Source organism: Ursus arctos, unplaced genomic scaffold (genome assembly GCF_023065955.2).
Source record: "Ursus arctos isolate Adak ecotype North America unplaced genomic scaffold, UrsArc2.0 scaffold_6, whole genome shotgun sequence".
NCBI classification, from domain to species: Eukaryota; Metazoa; Chordata; class Mammalia; order Carnivora; family Ursidae; genus Ursus; species Ursus arctos.
Window position 1 is genome coordinate 58,897,045 of NW_026623078.1, and position 20,656 is coordinate 58,917,700.

At 41.1% G+C, this 20,656-nt stretch overlaps 1 protein-coding gene across 2 annotated transcripts in view; it reads left to right on the forward strand.

The window, feature by feature from the left end:
• Positions 1-20,449, forward strand: part of EMC2 (ER membrane protein complex subunit 2) — a 560,958-nt gene extending 540,509 nt beyond the window's left edge. For both annotated transcript variants that reach the window (XR_008957805.1, XR_008957804.1), the window contains exons 24-28: positions 5,111-5,246; positions 8,362-8,823; positions 9,934-10,552; positions 18,233-18,389; positions 18,852-20,449. The gene's annotated coding sequence lies outside the window, so the exon portion shown is untranslated. The remainder of the gene's footprint in view (positions 1-5,110; positions 5,247-8,361; positions 8,824-9,933; positions 10,553-18,232; positions 18,390-18,851) is intronic.
• The last annotated feature ends 207 nt before the right edge of the window (positions 20,450-20,656 follow it).

A 20,656-nucleotide genomic window follows, 5' to 3' on the forward strand; every position in this document is an offset into this window, starting at 1 on the left:
CTTACCATTTAAAAACTCAGAAATATTCTCTCTCATTTCTATTTGCATAAAGTCTGTGGAGTTCAGCACTGTATCAGCCACATTATTTCAAATCTCCTCTGGTCCTTTTAATTATTTACCACAAAGATGGATAAAGATTATATCATTTGACAAAGTCATGATGACAAGCAAATAGCAGTGTTTTTAAAAAGGAAAAGGTGAGGGGCGCCTGGGTGGCACAGCGGTTAAGCGTCTGCCTTCGGCTCAGGGCGTGATCCCAGCGTTATGGGATCAAGCCCCACATCAGGCTCCTCCACTAAGAGGCTGCTTCTCCCTCTCCCACTCCCCCTGCTTGTGTTCCCTCTCTCGCTGGCTGTCTCTATCTCTGTCAAACAAATAAATAAAATCTTTAAAAAAAAAAAAAAGGAAAAGGTGAGATTTTACTTTTTGACATACAATTATTTCACCTTATAAACATAAGGTTAAAAAGAAAATAATTTTAAATCAAACATTGGGTGGTGGGTGGGAATTTTAGATTCCAGGTGAACAAGCATTACTTGCACAATGACTATAGCTAAGTACCGTACCAAAGGTTTTCACACAAATATCCCAAAGTAAGTGTCCTGGCAACAGCCCTGTGAAGTGGGGGCTATCATTCCTATTTTACAGATAAAGAAGCTGGGGCAGTAATGCTACAGTCAGTAAACTTTTTCTGTAAAGGGACAGAGAGTGATTATTTTAGACATTCTGGAGCATTAGGTCTTTGTCACGACCACTGAGCTCTGCGCTATCATGTGAAAGGCATAGACCATACTTAAAGGAACAGGTGTGGCTGTTTCTAATGAAACTGTAGCCACAAAACAGATCCTGGGGCTATAATTTGCACGCCTGTGAAAGGTATAGCTTGCTCAAGATCACTCAGGAAATTTGGTTTAAAATTCAGATTTTCTGCTTTGAAGCTCAATGTTTTTTCAAGTCCCTCATTGTTTCTTCAGTACCTAGACACCCACTTTAAAATAACAAGTTATTTGTGGACAACTTTTGACTAGTTGTTTTTAATCTAGCCAAAATATCCCAGCAAACTTGTTAGAAAAATGTTTTTAAATATTCAATCAATTATCTACTAATGGTTTTATGTGTATGTTGACAAATACGCTACAAAAATGTTTTTGTTGAGGTCAAAGTTACCCTCTTCTTTTTATTATTGAGAAGAAGAATGGTCTAAAGTCAATGATCTATTTCTACACTTAAAAAAATAGAAAAAGAAGAACAAATTAGGGGCGCCTGGGTGGCACAGTTGTTAAGCATCTGCCTTCGGCTCAGGGCGTGATCCCAGCGTTCTGGGATCGAGTCCCACATCAGGCTCCTCCGCTAGGAGCCTGCTTCTTCCTCTCCCACTCCCCCTGCTTGTGTTCCCTCTCTCGCTGGCTGTCTCTCTCTGTCAAATAAATAAATAAAATCTTAAAAAAAAAAAAAAAAGAACAAATTAAACCTCAATCACACATAAGGAAGGAGATTATAAAGATAAGAGTAGGGGTGCCTGGGTGGCTCCATCGGTTAAGAGTCTTGACTTCAGCTCAGGTCATGATCTCAGGGTCCTGGGACTGAGCCTAGTAGGAGGCTGCTTCTCCCTCTGGCCCTCTCTCTCTGAAATAAATAAATAAATAAAATCCTTAAAAGGGGGGGAAAAAGATAAGAGTAGAACTCGATGAAATAGAAAACAGAAAAATCAGTGCAGAATATCAATAAAACCAAAATCTGATTGTAGAGAACAATAATGTAGATAGACCTCTAGAGGGGAAATAGGAGAGCTAGATATTTTTACCCTAGTATCACGAATGAAGACACTGAGACTCAGAGCAGAGAATAAATGTTCTCATGGTTATCTACCCATTAAGTGACAGGATCTTAACTCAAACCCAAGTCTGCTGTGTCTAAATTCCATTTTATTTTCAAAATGCCAGCGGTGAATAGACTACCTTGTGTACTGTGGGGTGTTATGGACACACAAGTTTTCCCATCTCTTTTCCCTCGGCCTTAAATATAGGACCAAGCACTAAAAATGGAAGTGGAATACGTTTAGCACCTGAAGTTAGACACACTACCATATTACCATTTATCAGAAAGTAACGTTATTGTTTCTTTCCGGTGTCACAGCATATGGCTGTACAACAGCGAACTCTTGTCAACACTAGTCACACGATGGGCTGGGTGGATGGTTCCCCTGCAGGACACTTCCATTACCATAGCGGGTGGCTGCTCTGCTTTATTCCTTCATTAAACAAATATTTACTGAGTGTCCGCTATGTGCTAAGCTCTGGGATAGACTCTGAGGACACAAAGATTAGGAGGAATCGTAGAGTTTCGTGGGAAAAATGAGCAAAGGGACAGGTAATTATAATCGATTATAGTGAGAGCAGAATGACCCGGCAACTCTTACGAGAGAGAATTCTAACTTCGAGAACAAACGAATATCGGGATTTGTCTCTATTGCCTTACCCTACGGGCTTTTTACTCCTTTGCCCCTAACCTGGGGTTCCTGCTCCGCAGAGGTAGTTCTGCACTGAAGGTCAAAGAGGAAGGGCCTTGTTCCTGGCTCCTTTATGGGAAGCTTATGGTGGACTCTTAGAGGTGTTGGTTCATTATAGAACTCTTAGGGAAGTTAATCTATAAAGTAAACAAACCTGTGTCTGTGACAATTGATTGTCTTTCTTTTGAATGTCAAAGTTATTAGGCTAACAGACTCTCCCCATCAGTGACAAAGCTGAGAAGAAACACGGGAAGGGAAGGGGATGGAAAAACCTCCTTCTGCCAGAGCTGCAGATCCCTCAAGCAGAGAAGCCATGAGTGTCTTGGTCATGATGAGATCCCTCTCCCACTCGACCCTGCATGTGAACTAGTGCTGGATTGTGCTCGACCATCAAAAGTATACACGGATGACTGAATGATGGACACATGAAAATACCAGCCAGGGAAAGTGGATGTTTCAGTGGATAGGAAAGAATGTTCTAAGCAGAGTGAACAACAAGCAAGGGAGAGTATCAGAAGTTCCAGCAACTGAAAATAGATCAGACTAGCAAGAGTTGAGTATAAAGGGGTTGATAAGATATGAAAGCTAGAAACGTGATTCTGAGTCCAATCACTGCTCGGTTCAATCATTTGGCATCATGACCGTGTTCAATAAACTGTTACCCTGTCTATGGACTGGGTAAACATTCACTAGCATATCATAATATCTAGTTAATAAAACATTAAATTACCTTCTCTATGTTGATCTGAATTTATGAGGGTATCAATAAACAATCTATATTGTGAGTATAAGCACATGTAAGATTTAAAACACATAATGTATTTATAATTTTCCCCAACTTCAGTGACTTTATCTGAGTTTTCATGGTTGGGAAGTTTGGAAAATCATTCTATAATTTAAAAATACTGTTAATCATTCTAAAAATTAACATTTTCTTTCTTGTGCTTGCAGCAATAGCTTCTGAGAACTTTATTTCAATTAGAAATGTCCAGTTATAATAAATGCCTCTAATGAAGATATAAAAGGACAAGAATAAAAGTGAAGAAATGGGAACACTGAAGAGATAGGTTCTAAAGGGCAACCATTATTCAGTTTCTTGTTATTGCCTTCAGAATTCACCATCTCCTTTAAAAGAAGGAGATCTGAATTATATATAATGTATTAGTAACAACCGTACTTTGGGAGTTTTTCCAGGCAGTTCACATAAATGGGAAAACAAGTGCATGTGAGGTCCTATGTATCCATCTGAGTGATTCAAGGATAATAATATTAATTTTAAAGTACACTAGGGAATAAAGTATTAGTCCTTACCTATTGTTCTTAGGTCCCTATTGTCTTGTTCAGATACACTTGTGAAAAGGGTAGAAGAAAATAAATTGTCAAGTGCCAACATCTATTCATTTTAACCCATGAGCTCATATTTTAACTGTACGAAATTTTTAGATGTCTCAGCCTTAGTTCTTAATTACTAGGACATTAGTTCTGCCAGCTCTGGGTTCATGTGGCACGCATGTGGGAATATTTCCTGACCAGCTCGTAAGAAGCGATTAAAATTCAAGAGTTCTGGCTAGACTTGCAGTCACACAAGTAGCATTAGAATCAAAGCCTCTTTGAATGAAATCTATAAGCACAACATTTTCTTTCAGCAAATCAGCATCTGTCTAAGGATAGAAAAGCACATTCAAGTTGATGTCTGTCTAAGCAGATAGAGTTAAGTCCAGAGGCAGGGGAAACTTTAACAAACTTGTCCCAACTACTAATAATCAATTCTTGCTCTATTTTTGCCCATAAGGAAGCTTTTAGGAACTCCACAGGAGGTCTATGTAATAAATACATGTCTACTAATTGTCTATTGTCTGTTAAGGTTGTAGTTCCATGATTTAGTTTAATTCTCACATTTCTATGAGTTAGAGAGGTTGGTTTTACCACCTCTATTTTCCTCATAGGGAAAGTGAGGATGACAAACTTGACCAATGACACAGCTAAGAAGAGGAATATCCAGGATTCGAATCAAAGTCTAACCCCAAAGCCTCTGCTTTTTCTTCACTGCCCACAAAGTGCTAATCCTACATAAGCCTTTTGGAACATGCAAATAGGGACTTGGGATATGTAGCAACTTTATGCGTAGTGCTCATACATCAGTACTTGTCTTTCCTTCAGAATAAATGCTTCATTGTCATGGGGAAAAGTCTGAAACAACCTATCCCTATTTACATGAGAAAAGCTCATGTAAAGTACTCTGAACAGAAGAGACCCAAAATGAATATATTATGTTTACTATGGTTCACATTTAAATATTATTCTATAGACAAAAACTTGACACCTGTGGCTGTTAATATAATCGCAGAGACAGAGAACATTCTCTCACCTCCATCTTGAATGTGAAACATTTCTACAAGAAACTTTCTCCAAGAATATTGCTATTGCTATAACAAATTAACCATAATTCCCTCCCAGATACCAATTATGGAAAATCTGCCTCAACAAAATTCCATTTCAAAAAGAAATATGGTACAGAATGAATCACAGATTTCCTCAGGGAAACTGGGTTAAGAGCAGGACAGGTGATGAAATTGCTTCATGGAGTTCCTTTTCTGCTAGTCTTGTTTAGGTATTCAAACAACACGAGAGCTAAGAACGCTCAGAGACTGCCAGTGAAGGGATGACTGCTTGATGAGAACACAAGGAGAAAGGGAGAACGGGGCCTCCAAGACTCCCACTCATGATGCGTCTGTCGGTAATTTTTCCCAGCTACACCCCTAACCCTCAATAGCTCTTCCACCTTATGGCCCTTCCCAGATACTTTACCTCTCATACATTTGGAAATGATTTCAAAGTGACAGCCCTAAGTAAACAGAAGTGCTCCACGTCCTGTCATGCCCTTAACTAGATGTAGCATTCACATTAGAAACATGGACTCTGGAGCCATTTGGCTTGGATTTGTATCATAGCTTTGCCAGAGACTTGGGCATGTTGAATACGCTTCACTTCTCCATATATGTAATGGGGCAATAACAGTGTCTCCTTCACAGAGTTGTGGTGAGGATTAAATGAGGAACACCAGTGCCTGGAACAGAGCAAGTTCTCAGTAAATGTTAGCTATTATTCATATTTTGAAGAAATAGTAAGTTGAATTCTCCACTTCCATACCCATATACAGTTGATCCTTAAACAACATGGATTTGAACTGTATGGGTCTACTTACACACAGATTTTTTTACAGTACAGTTCTATAAATGGATTTTCCTTATGGCTTTCTTATTAACTTTTTCTTTTCTCCGGCTTGCTTTATGGTAAGAATACAGTGTATAATATATATGACATACAAAATAGGTATTAACGGCCTGTTTATGTTATTAGCAAGGCTTCTGGTCAACAGTGCACTATAGTAGTTAAGTTTGGGGGGGAGCCAAAAGTTATACATGGATCTTTCTAGTGCAAGTGCACAGGGGTTGGTGTCCCTAACTCCCATGTTGTTCAAGAGTCAACTATAATTATAAAAATTCCATTGACAATTTCAAGTTAATTGTGAAAAACAGGGTTTTTGTTCCAACCTTCATCAGATCCTCATAAAATACTCAGAGAAAAATACCATTTGTCCATAAACAATATTTCAAGCATCACTGGTCACTAACTTCCCTCCACTCAAAGCTTTTCCAAGCTCCCACACTTTATGATTACATGTTTTTAATGAATTGAAAGAGGAGCATTCACACTTTGCCATGTTTATTTCCTTCAGCTTTTAATGTGAGTAATACATATTTTCATTTATTTTTTAATTCACTCTTGGTGACAACCCACCCAATGCCATGCTGATCTTTTCATGTGTTTTCCCCCTGTATAAACACATGGCCATTAAAACCAACAACTGTTGTTTTGCTTTCTTTTAAATCATATAAACAATTAGATTTACAGATGGTGAACCACTGGTCCCAGTTTTCTGGGGACTTTCTAGATTTGAGCACTGAAAGTCCCATGTCCAAAGAACTCCTTTGATCCTAGACAAACCAGGACACTTGGTCCTTCTACATCATTCATATTGGACAAATACATTTCAGTTGTCTTTAAAATATCCCAAACCATGGGGCGCCTGGGTGGCTCAGTTGGTTGAGCGTCCGACTCTTGATTTCAGCTCAGGTCTTGATCTCAGGGTCCTGGGATAGAGCCCTGTGTTGGGCTTCACGCTCAGCAGGGAGTCTGCTCGAGGATTTTCTCCCTCTCCCTTTGCCCCTCCTCCCTGCTCATACTCTCTCTCTCTCTAAAATAAAAATAAATAAATCTTAAAAAAATATCCCAAATCATTACATAACAAAGCATAGTGGAAATAGCATTGGACTTGGGACTCAGAATTGCTGGTTCCAAGTAAGTCCTGGTTTTGCCTTCTACTCTGTCTCTGACTTCAGCAAGTCAGTCCAACATTCAAGGTTCTCATTAATTAAAACGAAATTGGAATATTGGTTTTTGTTACACTAAGACTGTTGTCAAGGCTATCATAATAATGGCCATGCACACAGAATCTTGTTGAAGAAAGAGTTTCACGTATGTTTTCTCATCTGATCTTAAAATTTAGTACAAAAGTTGCTAAATGGTATGCCTGTCTATTCATGGTGGTTACTAAAATTTAGAAGTTAAAGCAAAGTATTATACATGAAGTTTTAGTTCTTTTCCTGAGATATTTCATGTCCAAACATATCCATAAGCAACTTCATTTTATCTTTAATCAATAATAAAAATTCACATCTCTTCTGGTATTCCAATATTTTCTGTCATTAAGAGAGTTTCCAAACCCTCTCTTTAATTTTTGTAGTTCAAATGTCTTCTTAGTTAAAAAAGAATTAGTAAGAAAAGATCATTTTAAGTACTGCTTTCATCAGTGAGCATTTTCACATATAGTTCTACAGATACTGTTTTTCTAGGAGAACCATTTCGTCATAACTACACAGTATGCTTGAGTACACCCACCTTCGGAAAATAGACTTCTGCTCCTCCCTTTACAAGCTCTGTGACCTTGAGCCAGTTTGTGCGGCCTCACTGTGCCTGTATCTGTGCATTTGTAGAATGCAAATAATAATAGCACCTACCACATTGGATTCTTGTTGTTGTTGTTTTAAAGATTTTATTTATTTATTTGAGAGAGAGCGGGGGGAGGGGCAGAGGGAGAGAGAGAATCTTAAGCAGACTCTGTACTGAAGGCAGAGCCTGACATGGGGCTAGATCTCACGACCCTGAGATCATGACCCTGAGCTGAAACCAAGAGTTGGACACTTAACCGATTGAATCACCCAGGCGCCCCACCACATTGGCTTGTTATGAGGACTACATGGAGGGATACAAGAGAAAAGTCTAGAGCAATACCTGGCACAATCCAAGTATTCTAAAAAGTATTTTATCATGCTATTACTTTGAACCAATCACTGCCCTCAGTGAGAGGACAAGATATTGACTAAATTTGGCTACGGCCCTCAAGGAACATTAGAAATGCTTTAGGGGAGGAGATCTTGGATCATGGGTCAAGCAAGACCATCCTAAGGAACACTGTGTTTATTCTCTGCCTTTAATTTAGGAAAGGGGCCTAACCTTTCTATGCGTTCATTTCCTTGTAAGCGTTGTAGAATCGACTGTTGAAAACCTTAATCCCAAATCATTTCCAGATTTCAGATATGTTTAGTCGTCAATAACTTCTCTTCCCAAATAGGACATCAGGACTTTTAACATTTTAGGCACATACCAGTGTCAACAAAAACAGCTTCTGTCTTGTCTCAGTGCCTTCTACTTTGAATATTTGTGTTAATAATGTGCTTCCTTGGTGCTCTAAACCAAAAGATCTCATTTTTATCTTAACCTTTTCATAGGTTGTCTTCAAAGAAATGTTGCCAAAACATCAATATTTTCAGCATTAGAAAACTGAAGAATTGCTTTCCACGTAATTCAGTAAAAATGTGGGTATAATTGAGGATGTCTTACTCAGCCAGCTAAGCTGTCATCAGGTGAGGTCACGGTGACCACTTGCAACAGGCCCCCTGTCCCCGCCCCCACGTCCTGTCCTGCTATCCCTGCTTTCCCACCCTCTCTTCGGTCCCTTCCTAATTCTGCAGCGTGAGATACCTTTCACCCACAGGGGAAATGATTAGTGATGTGCTGCTGGGTACAATTATGAAAAGTGCAATTATTATTTACACAACTCCTGCTGAAACCAAGCCCATCATATCTCACTTGGTTTTGTTAATTGCCAAACTTTTCCTTTAACTCTCTCAACAGCATGGTACCTACTACTCAGTGTTCTTCATTGGAGAAACAAAAGTGTCTTAAAGAAGGTAACGAGATCTTTCCACTTTCTTCTACCTTCTACCATGTATTTAATCATTAAGGGCAAATAGGGATGGCATCTAAGGAGCCAGCAGTGGCTGCAGGGAAGCTGGCATGGCATTTGCCAAGCTGGGAGCCCATCTCCAGAGCCACACAGATGTACCATTAGCCACAGTGGTGCATGATTCGGCTGAGTCCCACCACAACCCTGGCTACTGCCTGATCTTCGTAGCCCAGTCCAGGTACCCGCAGAAGCATCAGTCCCAGAATCAGAAGATCATGGAGTTATACAGGCTTGGAGTTGGGTCCCTCCAAACAAAAGTGACTCAATCAGTCGATTTTTTACCTGTTTAAATTTCCTGGTGGGGCTCTTCAGAGACTCAAGTTCAGCAGTGTACCCAGGGCTTTGTCTTATGGATGGCTCGTGTTCATTTCCACATTTCTCTGTCACATTCCAGACTGTTTGATCTTGTTTGATTCCCCTACTTAATGAAGTTTTTCTTTTACTATGTTACCAATATGGAGAACCATTTCTTTATTTTCTTTAAGTTCCTCATATTCTGGAGGCTAGAATTCACATCCCATTAATGCACCCTCCCTTAAGTAACAAGAGTAATCAATTACCGAGTTCTAATGTTTCCTCTCCTGCGGGTTTTTATCACATCTGTCTCCCTTTTTTAATCCCTCTGACACAACTCTAATAAAAACAACAAAAACCACAGTTTACAGAAAGTCTGTTTGGCTTACATTTTCTCTAAATCCTTGCCACTACCATGCAATGAAGGGGTTATTATCTCTCTTTGTCTCTATTTCACTTATTATGATCTGATATATACCTATTTGCTTTATTTATACGTCTATTGGTTGCCTCAACCAACTGGAATGTAAGCTCCATGAGGACAGGGTATTTGCTTTAGTCATTGCTATACCACCAGTGCCTAGAACTGGCACCAGGTTGGCAAGGACCCATCATTTTAATTTAGAATGTAGCAAAGTATCTGGCATTTATGTATCATCCAGTAAATATTTGTTGAATTAATTAACAAATCAAGAATGACATATAAGACTCCTTTTCTACTTCTGTCTGCTTATATTTTATTTTTGACTTTTCGTTACAGATTGGCCCATTCTGCTTTTATTTACTTACTTACTTACTCACTTATTGAGAGAGAGAGAGAGAGAGAGAGAGAGAGAGAGAGAGTAGAGAGGGGCAGAGGGAAGGGAGAGAGAGAATCTTAAGTAGGCTCCACGCCCAGTGTAGAGCCTGATGTGGGGCTCAATCTTACGACCCTGAGATCACAACTTGAGCCAAAATCAAGGGTCAGACACTTACCAGACTAAGCCACCCAGGCGCCTCAAATTCTATGTATTGGAGCTTCTGCAGTTGTGGCAGCTGGTTAAGTGGTTTCTGCAGGTTTTTGTCTTTGCATCTTCTGTTAGAGCTTAAAGTCCTCTCATTAGGCAGCCATTCCCAGGGAGGGAAGATGGAGATAAAGTAGGGGAGAGCAAGAAGAAGTTGGAATCCATGAATATGATCTGGAATCCACAAGGAAAGACTGAAACCTGTGTCATTTCCTATTGCCCCTGACCTTGGTGGGGTAGGTATTTGCAGCAGCAGGGCCTTTCTTCATGGAGTTAAAGACACACGCCTGGCCCAGTGATGCTGAAGAAGGATCCTGAGGAAGGTGGAGTGCTCACGGGCCTGATGGCTGCCTCACGTGAATGAGTCAGACATGTGTAAGTTACAGAGTGGTCCTTCCTATAGCTTACAAGGATCTCCCTTGTGGCCCACCCCATCTGGAAACATACAGAAAGAGGAACTCTGAGAAATGTTGTTCAGCCTAGCAACATTGACACTTTACAAAGTTGCCTCTTGTATCTTCCAGTTAATTGCTCATGACAGTTTTGAGTTGCATTTCCTATTTTGCCAGTGATTAACAACCAACCCTAATAAAGACTAGAAACTTATTTTGTTCTTTTTAAAGGTCTTAAGGTATTCCTGAATTCCTATGTCTTGCCTCTACTATGTCACTTAAATTTAATTGGATACTCTCACTTAAATTGACTTCTCTATTGGTTAGAATTGCATTTGTCTACAAATAACATTAAACCAAAATAAATAAATAAAAATAATGTCTTAAACAAAATAAAGATGTATTTTTTTTTTCACATAAAAAACACAGGAAGTTTAGAGCTGGTTTGTCTATGAACATCAGACACTCAGGCTTTTTGATCAAAAAGATAAGTTGTAGAATCTTAAAGTTACTTCATGGTCCATTAAGGCTGCTAAATCTCCAACCATTGCACCTACTTTCCAGGAAGAGAGAAAAATTCAAAGAGCTTACCTCCCAGCTCCTTTGTGATTTCTTGAAGACTTCTTGGAAATCCTGAAGAGCAACTTCCACTTACAACTCAGAGCTTCAAGAGGACCTGAGGATTGTAGCCCAGAGCTATGTACATTGCTCAGGGGGAGGTGAATATTGGGAAGGAAATAGCAACATCTGCCACAATTTCGAAGAAGAAATATTCCCTACACAAGTCATACTTACCTAGTTGAGATATTGCTTCTTTCCCTAGGAATGCAACGAGTATTGAATATGAAGTGGGCTTTAAAACAGTTAATTTTGTGGCAGGTGACTTCATTCAGCATTGTCCACACTTTTGCAGCTCTGCACTTACAATATGGGTCTTACAGAGAAAGTCTTCAAACTCTTAAGCTGAAGCGGAGATAATACAGAAACCCAAAGGTTGCCGTCAAAGCCATGAAATGTGAATTACTGTAAAAGGCATGCGGAGTGTTAGGAATGCTCGGTGGAATGCTGGGTGCACATCAGCAGGCAGTGATCACCAGAAGAGCGGGAGGCTGATGCAGACAGGACTGTGGATGGGGCCCAGGCTGCACGTTAAGATCTCTGTGAAACCGTCACGGTTTAAATCAGCTTGTGGAGGCTGCAAGGGTCAACCACACAGGGGCTCATTAGTTTACCGGAGGGCCTTTTCCTAGCTGAGGGAAGGAAGGGACCCTGAGAAGAAACACTTGATAAGGATTCAGAGGACCTGCAGATGTGGAGGAAGCAATGCAGAATTTACTCTGGACACAGATTAGTGTCTGTTTAATATCATAGCACGTGAGCCTGAGCTACCCACAATTCCTTGCAGGTATTACTTTAAAGGTAGCTATTCATTCACCTGATTGTACTGTCATCAAAACGCTTTCCTGTCTGTATCATTAAGAGTGTTATGCCAGGCAAACAAACTGTCTTTGTTTGTACTGCCTTCCCCCTTAGCATTAAAAAAAAAAAAAAAAAAGTTGGTTTGTCAAAATTTGCTTGTCACTTAGCCCTGTTGATTTTATTTATGAAATCCGACGCACTCTAACGAGGCTAATATCTTACAAATGCAGTGGCATTTATGCATCCTAGCGAATGCCAATTACTTCAACGAATCATGGGGAAAGAAAGCACAGTTACAGTGGCTGCTAGAGTGGCAAATATTTTGGGAGCTCCCGTTTTAGAATTCAATGGACAGTGTGGCATTTTGGGAATGGGTGGCACTCTCATGTATGCTTCCTGTTTTCCATCCTGCTTGGGTAAAAGAGGACCCGAAGAATGGGTCTGTTCAAATGGCCGGCACTGCAGAGGCCCAGAGCATATGGTTAAGAGCACAAGCTCCAGGGACAGAGCGCCCAAGTTCAGATCCTAGCTCTGCTCCCCATGGGCTGGGCAACTCGAGGTGAGTTTCTTACCACCTTTTTGTCTCAGTTTTCTCACCTGCAAAGTGGGGATACTAAAGATAGTTCTACATCAAAGGGTCTGGGGAAGACCTGAGGCTTCAGGTCAGGTTCAAGTTATTTTAGCTGCGAGGATAAGGTCCCTGGGGACAACCAGAAAAGGAATATGGTATTGCTGAACAAAGAAGTATGAACACTAAACTTCTATTTTTTCTTCAACAAAATATCCTTAAGCAATTAAGTTAAATATGAACAACCAAGTACCTGCTGTTTTAAAAAAAATAATATAAATGGAGCACTTTTTATAATTAATGTCTTAAATCTTTAAAAAATAACAGATTCTCAATAATGTAAAGAAAGAGCAGAACAAGGTGTTTCTAAATTAGCAGTCCTGTTTTGAAGGCAAATTAAAAGTTACTGAGAAATGAAAGGGCAGTCTCTAGTTCCTCATTTAGCTTGCCTTTAAGAGTGTGCAGTCTGAGCTCTAAGCTCTGGAATGATTTTACTGCCTCCCCTCAGTAATCTATGTACCTGGAGTTGTGTCAGCCTGACAGGTCCAATTTAGTTTGAGGGGACAAATTGGAAAAGTAGAATCAGTTATTGGTTAGGTCTAAAGATCTTCAAATTGCTTAATTACAGTCTTTACTGAATTTATCAAATCTATTTTTATTTGTCACTAGTAGCTGAGTGGTTATAACCACACACAAAAACGGGACTTCCATCTGTGTAGTTAGAAGGCCCTAGTGCAGACAGACCCAGTGGGCGCCATGACTGGCTTGGAGCGCAGGACAGCAGACCAGTCAAGCACGCCAGCCGGCGCTGAGCGGGTCTTGCTGTGAGACTATTCACATGCTCTAGAAATCTTAACGTGCATTTGGGGTTTTGCATGAGTATGTAAATTCAGATGTGTGGATGACTATGGAAACAATAGTTTTGACCAACGGTGTGTTTCTTTTTTCCCAGACAGACCCAGATTTGAAGAAGTCACATGGGTCCTTGATTGTGTGTTTAGGTATACTTTGCAACTCATGGCCATAAGTAGAATATTCTAGTTCTTGGCCATGGCTGTCTCCTTCATTCATCTTCAAAAGGATACATTTGTTTTCAGGCCGTGTATCCCTATTTATGTAACCTGTATAGGCTTTCTTTCTGCTTGTGAGCATCGTACAAGCAGTACCTGAAAGTAATTTATACACTGAGCTTGAATCAGATGGAGGGGAAACCTTTATTAATGCACAAAACAGAATTCTTTCAAATCGAGATGAAAGACTGTTTTCAGAGTACACATTTGCAATGGATTTCAACTATCACTCTTCCTCTTTTCCTACTATTTGCTCCCCCCATTTCAAAGTGTTAATCTGATGCTTTGAGAAAGTTTCCTTTAAAAACATCTTAAGATGCTCATTATGAACTCACTGTAAGCAGTTCAAAGGAGAATCTCTAGGACTCCTGTAAGTTTCAGGAGATGTGAAGAACACTGTTGTGTCTGGCATATTATACTTTGACCTTCAGAACACCGACAGGAATGTCAGTAGGAGGCAGCAGACATATATGAGTGTTACATGGGTGTATAAAAAGATAAACATCGTTTTCCAAAATGAGTTTTGCTGGACTTGGGCATGAAATACACACACACACACACACACACACACACACACACACACACGGGGCAGGGGAGGGGGGAGAAGAGGGAATTCCATGGTCAAATACATTGGCGAAATGCTACATACTCTGTCCCTTCATATGGATACACTTTCTTATCTTTAAAGGTATGAAATGCTCTGTAGAGAAGAAATATGTTGTTTTTTTTTAAAGATTTTTATGTATTTATTTATTTGACAGAGAGACAGCCAGAGAGAGAGGGAACACAGGAAGGGGGAGCCTGATGTGGGGCTCGATCCCAGGACTCTGGGATCATGCCCTGAGCCGAAGGCAAGCAGACCCTTAACGACTGAGCCACCCAGGTGCCCCGGTAGAGAAGAAATATGTTTAATCTAGCATTTCTCTATGTGTTTGAACCACAGAATCCTTATCACTTGGGATTAGCAGGACATGAGTTTTCAGGGAAACACTTTGGGAACCATTCTCTCAATAATCACCAGTTAAGGCCTCTATTAACGATTAGCCAATGCATTCATTTTTAAATAATTCTCCTGAAAAATTTTAATCATATTTTTCCTGTGAGCTAAATTATTTTATCTCTACAACAGTCATTTGTGTTATTTGAACCTCTATATGTTTAGAACACTGGAATGTTGAAGTTTTGTCTGTAGAAGCCAGGAGATGAAGCCTTATTTAAATCAAGAGATAATTACTTTTCTAACCTGAATATTAGTTTGGCAATGGTCTTGCCCTCTGCCACTCCCAGCTAATAATTACAGTAGTTTCCACATGCCTCCCATGTGCCCATTGTGGAGTGAAATAATATTTCCCAGGAAGCAGACAGTTAGGTAAGATCAGCCCCATTTCATGAAGAAGAAAATGGAGCTCCTCAGATGCTGAGGAACTCCACTAGGAAGAGCAGGGAGGAAGCCCAAACCCAGGTCTATTGGGCTCCATTGGTCTCCTCCAGAGCACGCTGCCTCCCCTTACTGTGAACTTACCCTTCTCCCTGAGGGCTGTTACCTTACACTAGACACCACCGCCTGTGCACACCTGTGTCGTCACCATCGTCACACCGTGTTGCAATCAGTGGCTTACTCATTCCCTTCTTCACCAGTCTGTGGAGTCTGTCTCAAAACACCCAGAATTTACCATAGGACCTTGGCAAATTACAAATATAATAATAGCTAGCACTGATTAGGTAGTTACTTTGTGTCAGGACTTGATTTAGATGCTTTAAATGTATTAACTCATTTTCTCAAGCACTGTTAGGATCTTTGTGTTACAGATGAGAAACCTGAGGCTCAGAGATGGGAAGCCACATGCCCCAGGAAACACCTAGTAAATGAAAGGGGTCCAGGTCTGAGCACAGTAGGGACTAATGAACTCCCTGCTGAATAATAAATGAATAAAGAAAAAGCTATAGCATCTTTTGAATTCTTATTCTGTGTGAGGCACCACACTAAAAGCTTTGTATGACTTATGACTTCTATTCCTTACAATTCTGCAATTATTTTATAAGGTAGGTGATTATTAGGCCCCCTATTTTTTTTACAGAGAAAGAAATTGAGCAGAGAGAGCTTAAATAACTTATTTGAAATGACAAAGCCTAGTAAGTGATGGGACCGGGATTAGAACTGACTCCAGAACCAAGGTTTTATGAATGAATAATTAAGTTCTTAAACACTGCGCTAATTACAATGAAACTCAGTAGAGAGAATCACATGCCTAAAACTTTTTCGTTTTTAAGAAGCAATAAAAAGTGTTGTCAGTGGCCTCCATTATGAAATTCTTCAAAATGACACCTGGCTTTCCCCACATGAGAGAGAATATTTGGGTACAGCATTCCTTCTTGTGGCTTGCATGTTTAAAACAAAATTAATTGAGATTTTGATTTGGCCTCTGTTAGGAAAAAGATTTGAAAGATTTGAAACCAGTTATTGAAAAAGAAAGCAAATCGTCAGGAGGATAGCCTCTAGATAGTTCCAAAATTCATCCACATAAACATACCTATTCTATATCCTTTATGCTCCCCCTCAAAACAAATATTCCTCAGCTCTAAGCCTCCCTAAAGGATGAGGAACCAGAAATAAATGGAAACGGTTAAATGAGGAGAGAAAACAACAAGTATCATTAAAAAACCTTTGTATTTTCCTCTACAAGTCTGGGAGGGCAGTTGTTGGTTACCCAACAGCTGCGTAATGTTCAGCAAAAATTTGCCTCTCTGGATTTATGAAGTATAAAAAACAGCCATCATAAGATCTGAAAATGATGAGACCAGTCCCGAAATCACCGTGTCAACATTTAGAAAGTGCAGTGGAAGGGAAATAAAAATGATGAAATTATGGGTGACAGAAGGTGCCGGCTCGCTGCATGCAAGCAAGCCTTTTCCACAAACAGTCATCGTAAGTGGGCTGGAGGTGGCCAGGAGGTGGTGGCCAGAGGCAGGCAGCCAGGGCAGGTGGACCGAAGGAGGCCTCTAATACTTTGGTAAGTGCTGAAGAAAGGTGGAATGGTCACACTGTCTTTCTAAGTCACCTGGTTCTTTAGTGACATCAAATCTGGCTGCTTCAGTCTGGTCCCAATGATGACGGAACCGCTCCCACAGCGCCCTGAGCCCCTCCGCGAGATGATAATGACTCCTACCAGCCAACACTTCTTATGTTAGAAACACTCTTTTATCTGTCCTCTTTTTTATTTTTGTTGTTGTTTATTTATTTATTTATTTGGCTTAAGGGACATTTACTGTCTCGTGGTTCTGGCGGCTGGAAGCGTGAAATCAACGTGTTGGCGGATTGGTTTCTTCTGGTTTGTTTCTTTCCTTTATTCAAACCTTAAAAAACTCCATGAGTAGGTACCATGACCAACTTAGCTCTACGCATGGATAGACCAAATCCTGGAGAAACCGAGTGTCCAAGGAAAAGCAGGTAAAAAGGAAGAGCGCAGAGTTCAAAGAGAGACGATCTCAGCCAAGAGTCCTTCTTCACATTCCATGCCGGAGCTCAGCAAACAGCAGCCTGCTGGCCAAGCAGACCCACTGCCTGCTGTTTCAGGGACCCATGAGCTAAGAAGCATTTTTACATGTTTAAAGGGTTGGGTAAAAAAAAAAATCAAAAGAAGAAGAGTATTGTTGAAAATCACAAGGGATTCAAATGTCAGTGTTCACCAGCAAAGTCTGACTGGAGCCTTTATGCCTCACCTAGGACTGCTTTTGTGCTGCCGCGGCAGAAGAGAGCGGTTACAGCAGAGGAGGTGTGGTCTGAAAGCCAAAAATATTTATTCTCTGGCTCAGTACAGAGAAAGTTTCCCACTCAGAAACAGAAGAACAAACAAACACAAATGTTTAAAAAAGCTTCCCAGTGCTGGTCTATGCGATGCTGAGCCAGGGCTGAGAAGGATTCTCCAGGTTTGCCGCTCCCCGGTGATGATCTGTCCCACTGCGGTCCCGGCAAACCTCCCGGTGCACCTACCCCCATCTGTTCATTCTCCTGTCTTTGCCCCTGTGTGTGAATGTGACAACACGGGGCCAAATTTCTGACCGACCACCAACAGGCTAGCTTATTGGGTCTCAAAATGGATGGCTGGAACTATAAGCCTAGTCCACCAGCAACACCGGACGACGGCATTCTACAAAATGGAAGTAGACCACAGCCAAGTTTCCGAAGTACAGTTACTGCGATTTTAATAAATACTGGGGCCAGTGTTCAGGTGAGTGGGGAAAGAAACATTTAAAATCTCTTTTTAAGCAGAATCAGACCTAGAAATAGAACAAACTGATGGTTGCCAGAGAACAGGGGCGTGGGGGGATGGGCAAAATGGGTGAAGGGGAGTGGGAGCTACAGGCCTCCAGTCATGGAGTGAGTCAGTCATGCGGATGACAGGTCCAGCACAGGGAACATGGGCGATGGTATCGTAACCGCGCTGCATGGGACAGGTGGCAGCCGCGCTGGTGGCGAGCGCAGCATAACCGAGTTGCTGAATCACTGTGCGGTACGCGGGAAAATAATGTAACATTGTGTGTCGACTATACTTAAAAAAATAAAATAATAAAGTAAAATAAAGCCTTTTTTTTTTTTTTAAACTAGATTGCTTCCATCAAAGAACAGATTAAGCTGTTGCCCCTTCTGCTGAGCTGGTCACTCTGCAGTTCTCACCTGAGAACAGGAAACCGCCAGCCAGGCGCTGGCTCTGGCCAAGGACACCTACGTGCGGAGAACAGCCGTCCAAGAGGAAGTGGCAAAGGTAATTGGGAAAGTAGTGCTTCAGCTTCCCTGATTACTGGATTTCAAATATTTTAATAAATGAAATCACGTTTAATTTAAACATTAGTTGGATAAAAATTTCACCTGAATACTTCATGCCTGGCTTTGCTCGCTCAGGAATCACTATAGCAACAGCGCAGGAGCAGGATTTGGCATTTCCTTCGCCACGGTTAAGGGAGTGACCCATGAGAGAGATGAACTTACAACGTAACAACCATAAAATATGCATCATTAGACCAGTAGAGCTCTGGGTTTCTCTTGCATTAATATGCATTCCATAAGAACAAAAAGCAGGACGGTAAATAACATTATTATCTCCAAAGAGGAGATCTAACCCTGTATTCCGCAGAGGACTTATCTGCATATGTACAGTGGGTTTAAAGGTCCCCAGAGCTGAGTCTTTGACATCATGTGGCTTTTTCTGCTCCGTTCCCTTATGCAGCTCTCGGCCTCCGCAGACTCTGTAAGCCAATGGCATTAAGTCTATGATGCAGAAGAGCTTTGGGCCTTTTCCACCCTGGAGGTAAACCAACGCACAAGAGCCAAATAGAGCAGCCCGTCTGCTGCCAGTAGAAGCAGGCAGTGCAGTTTTCGAGACGGGATGAAATTCCAGAGGCACAACCAGAGAGGTTCAACTTCCCCAGCTCGGTTCAGAAGTCAGCTTGGTTCAGCTTCAGAGAGGAAACTGACTTCTTCTATTTTGGTTCCCGTGAGATGATGGGGCAAAGGAAATTCAATAGTAGCACTCAGCTACCTGAACCTTAAGCATCTCTTGGTTCTCGAGAAAAGCCTAAAATACGCTCAAAATCAGACATCTAAAACCAGAACACATCAATTATTCCAACACCCTTAATTTTTTGAAGACTTTATTTATTATTTATTTATTTATTTATTTGAGAGAGAAAGAGAGAGCAGGAGGGAGAGGGAGAGAGAATCTGAAGCAGACTCCCCACTGAGCAGGAAGCCTGACGCTGGGCTTGATCCCACCTCCGTGAGATCACGATCTGAGCCGAAACCAACAGTAGGGGGCTTAACTGACTGAGCCACCCAGGCGCCCCTCCTACACCCTTATTTTATAGACCAGGAAACCGAGGCTCAGAGAACTGAAGCAAATTGCCAAGGGTTATCCGGCTGATTTATGGGATACTCAAATCCTTTAAGGGATACTCAAGGCTTTCATTGCCTCCTTGTTCTTCCAAGCATGGACTGATTCTTTTTAAACATGGCACTGGATCACTAAACAGTATACTGAACTCAGGGTTGCCAAAGCTCATGTTGCTTGTTGAAACATGTTGTTAAAAGCATGTGTCTAGAACGAGGAGAAAATATTCTCAGGGCGTGTTGTGCCCTGGAGAGGTGGTGAACGCTTGCCATCGTCTAATTGACACAAGCGAGAGACTCTAAAGTTGCTGCCCGCAGCATCTCCCTTGAAAGGCAGACAATCGATCGACAGAAAGTGTTTTGATCTTTGAAGTACGCTCACCCCACAGGTAAGCCAGTTCAACCAGAACTTATCAGGGACAGGCGTATATTGTGGAAACTAGCTGCACTGGTGTTCAGTTACACATACTCAACAGAGCCAGGAGAATGCCGCCATCTTGGCAAGTCTGGCATTTCTTCAGTTATTAGGATGTTGTAGCAAAATATAAACTGTTTGTCTCCAAAGACAGCCTCATGGTAGTGAGTCAGGTGAAACTACCCCTCGTTCTGTAGACATGCTTCACCCTCGCTCCTCTGCTTTTATTACACACCTCCAGCCCGAGACACCCCCCCGCCCCGTTCTACTCTCAAGAATCAAGGCAGGGATTAGTTCCTCCTGGAGCTTTTTGGATCCTCTAGGCCAAGCTGGTGGCCACTCTTAGTACAACTCAAGAGCTCACTGCTTTCTTCACATTTTCTCCTTGAACTTACCAGGTAATATTGTAACTCGTATTTTGTGTTTGTCTCTCCCATTGGACCCTAAGCTACCTTATTTTATTCTCTTTGCTCCCCACAGTACTTGGAATAGGTTGGTGCACAGTAAACGTTTATTTTCTGAAATAATGTTTCGTGAATGATACCAGCTGAACTTTGATGACGTGCACGTTCTACCAGCTCATCCTTTCCTGTCTCTGAAAGCACGCCCTTGAAGACTTGCACATCTCACTCGTTTGCATACACTTTCCTTCCTCTTTCATTCTTAAGTTGATTAAATCATCCGGCTAAAACTCAGAAGTCACATGAACAGTAATATGATTTTCAAGCCGG